Genomic DNA, 6000 nt, shown 5'->3' on the forward strand with positions numbered 1-6000 from the left:
GCAATTTCTACAAAATCAATTTTAAAAACCGAAGCCCAACAGAAAAATAGATAAAGGATACAAACAGCGTTTTCACAGAAAAGAACACAGAAATGGTCCTTAGACCTTCTAGCAGCAGGAGAGACACAAATTAAAACAACCCCTGCTATAAAATGAGTGCTCGTTCTATTACTTTTAACTTTCCTGTAGGTTGAACTAAGAAGTTTTTTGGGGGGAGAAAACAAAGAGAAAGTATTTTTTCACCTATCGAATTGGCAAAGATCAAACTGTGTGGTACCACCGTGTTGGTGAGGGTGTGGATAAACAGGCACTGCCACACACGGTTGAGGAGCAGATGTGGACAAACCCTTCGTGGAGGTGTATCTGGGTAACAGTGATCAGAATGACAAAAGCATACATTCATCAGCCTAGCTCTCCTGGCTCTGGTTAGAGTCCAGACCGATGCACTTGGCCATGCTGGGCTGATGTATATAGAGTTACTCAGTGTTGTCTGCACTAGCAAAATTTAAGACACCAACATATCTATCCGTAGACCTCTGGCCAAGTAAATTAAAGTACATCCTAACAAGAGAATATTGTAAAAAGACAGTGAGAAAGCTCTTACGTATTGATAATGAACTACTGCAAACGGGGAGGGGGGGAGCAAGGGATATAATGTGCCACCTTCATGTCAAAGAAAAGAGCTGTGTGTCTCTGTCTGTATTATGCACAGAACACCCCTGAAAAGACACTCGATCACTGGGAACACTGGCTGCCTCTAGGGAGAGGACCTGGTGGCCAGGGGCAAGACAGAAAGGACACTTCTGTGTACACTCTGCTGTACCTTTTGAATTGTGTGCCATGTGCACTGAAAAGCTGAACAAAGCCTCCCTGTGGAAGCACAGCCCTCCTCGTCGAGCTCTGTAACTGTGCCCGTCCCCCCTGCGCTGTGTTTATCCTGACTCTCTCAGCCTCCCCTGACTGACTGGTCCCTCTCGGGAGGTCACAGCTGAATCACCTCTGTGTTCCCTAGAGCACCCAGCACCTCGTCTGGTGCCGAGCGGAAAGTCACTGCAGGTCTGTTCACTGTGTTAAACTAGTCCACTGGTACAAACAATTCATCTTTGGAGGAAAAAAAGTTTTTCTGAATGTTGTTTTACAAAGTGGACAAATGACAAGAACAGTAATGTTTAGAATAGGGATGAAATGTGTTATGTATTTTACAGTAAAATCAGGGACAAAATATCTAGCCATTAAAAATGATGGTATAAGGCAGAAGTAAAGTCAACGCAGAAAGCACAAGCCAGAGGACTGGGAACTCCCTAGCGGCCAAGGCAGAGAGGGAAACACCGCCACAGTCCACAGTATACTTGGAACAAAATTAAAACAGTTACTCGGGAGACACAGCCATTCTGGGCACTGGACCTGAAGGAAATTTCTAATTAGCGTCACAGATTTTCTCGGGGACTTTCCAATATAGATTTCAATGCAAGCTGACGGAGCCATGCAAAGTGAGTTTAGTGAAACGCGATTGGGAGAGGGCCCAGATATGCTGCTTCCCAGCGATCCAGCTTTATCCAAAGATGAAGCACCGCCTGGCACAGGTGCGCTGACGCACCTTCCAGCACAGTCCCATGGTGTCCCTTCTCACAGCTGAGCTTGGGATGGCTCGGGAGGTGAAGACTTCAAGACTACCCGCGAAAGGTAGGTCTTGCTGTTTCTAACAGTCACCGTCACTGGGATGACAAATGGAATTAATATCAAACCCAACCAGGACTCAGGCCCGACAGAAGGAACTTTGTCACCCAAGAGATGAGCATAAACACGACCTGGCAGAGGGAAGAAGGTCTGAGTAGGTCAGCTCAGGGCAGGTCACCAGAGTGGGGAGCAAGTGGATACTGCTGAAGGAGACCGATGGGAGACTTCCCAAGTAATGGGGCCTTCTGTAAGGTGCGACCCATGCAGCCAAATACAGGAAGCTGGGCTGGACGAGGCTGCTCGAAGGAGGAAGTTATCGGAAAACATAAAAACAAATGAAATTTTATGTTTTAAAAAAACAAAAGTGTTGCAGAACAGTTTTTTACATGAAAAGACGTTCACACAGTAACACAGAAAATGGATGAAAATAGTATGATCCCATTAGAGAGCGAGAGACGGAGCAAGAAAGAAGCCTGAGAGGCCACCCGAGAGTGCCCGCGCTGGGACTAGTTTTAACTCTCTGTGTGTGTGTGTGTGTGTGTGTGCGCGCGCGTGTGTGTGTGTGTGGACACGCCTGTGTGCTTACCTATTACTTCTTCTCCTATGTGGATTACTTGTATCTAAAAAGCTCTGATATCTCAAGAAATTTTGAAATATGGGATTGCAGGAAAAAAGTGGAAATGGCATTGTAATTGAAAATGCAATCTTAATTATGACATCATCTAAAAATAAGGAGAAAATTGGCTAAAAGCAAGAGCCAGTTATGTATTTGGCAAAACGATACTATAACACTAATGCTGACAAGATTCAGCTTGAAATATGTAAGCACTGGCATCGTGCTGTGGTCTTAGGTGCATTTTATGGAGCCACGGCTCTCAAAGCAGGGTTCTCCAGGCCAGCAGCACCTGGTAATTTGTTTGAAATACAAATTCCGGGGCCCACCCTTGACAGAGAATCCACAACTTTACAGGCAAGGTTAAAGCAAGCCCTCCAGGTGACTCTGATTCACGCTAAGGTTTGATAACCATTGGTATAATGATACCTCACCTAGATAAAAGTAGCTTGTCTAGTTAGGAAAATGTATTTCTTGCTCAAAACCCATTGTGTTATTTTAACCTAAACCCTGAACAAATACTAATCTATTCAATTATGAAATGACAAGCTGGAAGATGATAAAGATATTCTTTTAATTCAGTAGAATCCTGGAACTGCTCATTTTGAGATAATGTACCAACCACTGCAATGGAATGAACTGAAGACAAATCTAGCTTGTAAAAAGTGATAAGGAATCAGTGTATTTGGAATTTCAATACTTAAGATGGTTTTAAAATACTCTGAAGTTGGGGAACAGCACAAATACGATTATTGCAACTGTCATATTTGCATGAACTGATTATTTTAGTCTCTCTGGCTTCTAACTGAAATTAACAGGTTTCAAATAGAAGAGGTCCAACAAAATTTTAACTTCCAAAGGGCTATATCAGTCGCTACAGCTTCAAACTTAAGATTGGTGCTGTATGTGAGACATAAAGACCACTGCCAGGCAGGGTGGAGGGTAAAAGAAAAGACTATTGAGATACCGGAGCCTCTTTCACTCTCATGACTGTAATTTTAGAATAATTTATTGCTGGTTATTAATATGAAACACCATTCTCTCTGATTATGTGGAATCGCACTGAACCTCACTAGGCTTCTACTTGAACAAATGGTTAGTCTAACACTTTACATATTTTACGCATTCAGGAAATGCATAAATATCAAACAAACTAGTGGTTTCCAAAGGTTTGTAATTATGAACCCCAACCATAAAAATCTGAGTATACATCCCCAATATATGTATATTTATATAAAAATTATATATGTATTACCGCGATACTATATAATGTACATTATAAAATGCACCAAAATTAAGTAAGGCTAATATAAACACGAAGATCGGCCTTTTTTCCCCAAGACCCATGTGCAATTTTGATGCTTGAAAACACACACACGCACACACTTTGGACTCCAATGAAAAGCTTACGTGCGGCCCATGGTTGTCAGACAAACGTAGGCTCTGACTCTAACTTACCAGGTGACCCTAGGCCAGTCAGACAACATCTCTAAAACTCATCAGTAAAGGAGGTGATGACAATGTCATCTCGCCTGGTTATTATGATTGAGATAAGCTATTACTAGAGCATCTAGCACAGTACCTAGACAGCACAAGTGCTCAATATTTTACCAAGAATTATTATTTCAAAAGAAGTCACCTGGACTTTGTTTCATCGGCCAACTCAGGAAGGAAGCAAGACAGAGTGGAAGCAGCTCAGGTGGTGGAGTCTGGCAGATCTGGTTTCAAGGCCTGATCCGCCACTTAACAAGCTGGTGACTCTGGGAACCTCATTTTTCTCTGAAGGGCAGTCTTCTCAACTGCTCAATGGGAGTGATGACACAAACCGTATATTAAGTACCTGAAAGAGCCAGTAAAACTGACACTGGTGACCAGCAAATAGCCACCAATGGTAAGAGTAAGCAAACAGCACATAAACCTAAGCGTCATTCATGGTCTTTGGGCCACTTCACATGCCTGGCTAGATATTAAGAGAGGAGGCCTCCCTAAAGTCTACCACCAAATTTCCCATTTGCCCCGAGAATACTTGCCAGTGGTGTGTGTGACTGCAGCATTTACCCCGAGATAACTCACAGGTTACAGTCCTAACCTGATCCCCAAAGTTTGCCAGGAAATAGCTGCTTTTACTATTTTTTATGCATCACTCTAGTGTATCGATAATCTTTAGAAACAAATGACACCGATTCTATTTATAGCATTGTTTTCAGTAGTGGTACTTCCATTTACAAAATATAGTAATTCTCGATCTCTGAAAATGTCAAATCCTAGAAAACATAGCATTCCTATGCGTGATGTTAACATCGTTCTCGAACAGTTAGCTGAAGATTCATCTGATGAATCCGATTTATGTACACATTTCTGTTAATATTAGGATTAGAGACAAGTTCTGTTTAGAAATAATTCTAAGAATAGTGTTTTACTTCCACATTGAAAACCAGTCAGATTTGCTTCAACCTCAAAAAGTGTGTATGTAAAATTAACACTGGCAGCAACCTGCACCTTTTTTTTCTAAACAGGAAATGGGTTGAGAATAGCACGCTCACTGAACCCACAGGTATGGTTTGTTTCCCAATTGGAGAATTCACTTGCTCATGTATGACCTCAGGCAATTCACAACCTTTACGCTTCCATTTTCTAGTCATAAACTAGGAGTGGACGGTCTACCCACCTCCCACCAACGAACAAGGTGATGGGGGTTAGGGGTGGCAGTGATTATAAAGTACACGGAGACCTCTGGAGAGGTGCTGTTTTTGCCACAACAGCAAGAGAAAGTTCAATCTAAGATCTAAAGAATATGAAGATATAATTATACATATTGAGTTTTTTTACATCGTGTGCCCAGTGGGAATGCTGCATTTGTGTAAAATACTTAAACTTTAACCGATATCAACATACACTTTAAAAGATACAGGTCGTCTATTAGGCATCACTCAGAAACACCTAAAACGTATTCAGGGCTAAGGTGACACCCCCGACTCTGACTCCCTTATAAAAGCTTCCTTCCATCTTTGGCACACCAATAAGGACGCTGCGTAACCAAACTCCAGGAAACATTTCGTCAAATGAAAAACACACATACAAAGTTAACATCATCTATATCCTCCGGAAAGAATTTAGTCACGCAGCCCTGTCACCATAAAAGGTGAGGCAGTAAGTGGCCTTAACTGGGGGTAACTCCTGCCAGAGCACCTACGGGGACTCACTGCCCTCTCCAGCCAAAAGCATCTCCACCTGTACGACGTTCTGCGATTCTAACAGTCTGAATCCGGGGCTCCCTGCAACTAATGCTATCGTGACATTACAATCCTGTTTGATACAGAGATAATAAACCTCCCCAGAAGTAAACAGAGGGAACGTTAGTGAACAAAGTTTGGGGTTGGGCAAAACAGAAAACTAGAAACCAAGCAAAACGCAGCAAAGAAGCTACGTGGTGCCTCTCAATCTGATCTTCCAAAAGAGGCAGGAGTGGACAGCGTGCTCTCCCCCGCACTCTGGGAAACCCACACAGCCCCAAAGCAGGTCCTAGAACCGATGGCTTCCCAAGGGACAGCGGGGCCAGGGGCGCAACAGCGCGCCCCTCTCTCCCGGAGCAGTCGGGCAGTGGTCACCAGGGGCCAGAGGGTGGAGTTGGGGCGCGCGGCTCGCGGGGTGGGGGTGGGGACGCGGCGGCCCGGCCCCTTCCCCCGGCTGCGGTCTCCCTGCCCAGGCGG

General features: G+C 43.7%; 1 protein-coding gene across 1 annotated transcript in view; it reads right to left on the minus strand.

Moving 5' to 3' along the window:
- The window catches only part of SCAP (SREBF chaperone), a 56782-nt gene that overhangs the window by 50484 nt on the left and 298 nt on the right, over positions 1-6000 (minus strand). The window lies entirely within an intron of this gene.

Source organism: Pteropus alecto, unplaced genomic scaffold, assembly GCF_000325575.1.
Source record: "Pteropus alecto unplaced genomic scaffold, ASM32557v1 scaffold156, whole genome shotgun sequence".
In the NCBI taxonomy this organism is placed as follows: Eukaryota; Metazoa; Chordata; class Mammalia; order Chiroptera; family Pteropodidae; genus Pteropus; species Pteropus alecto.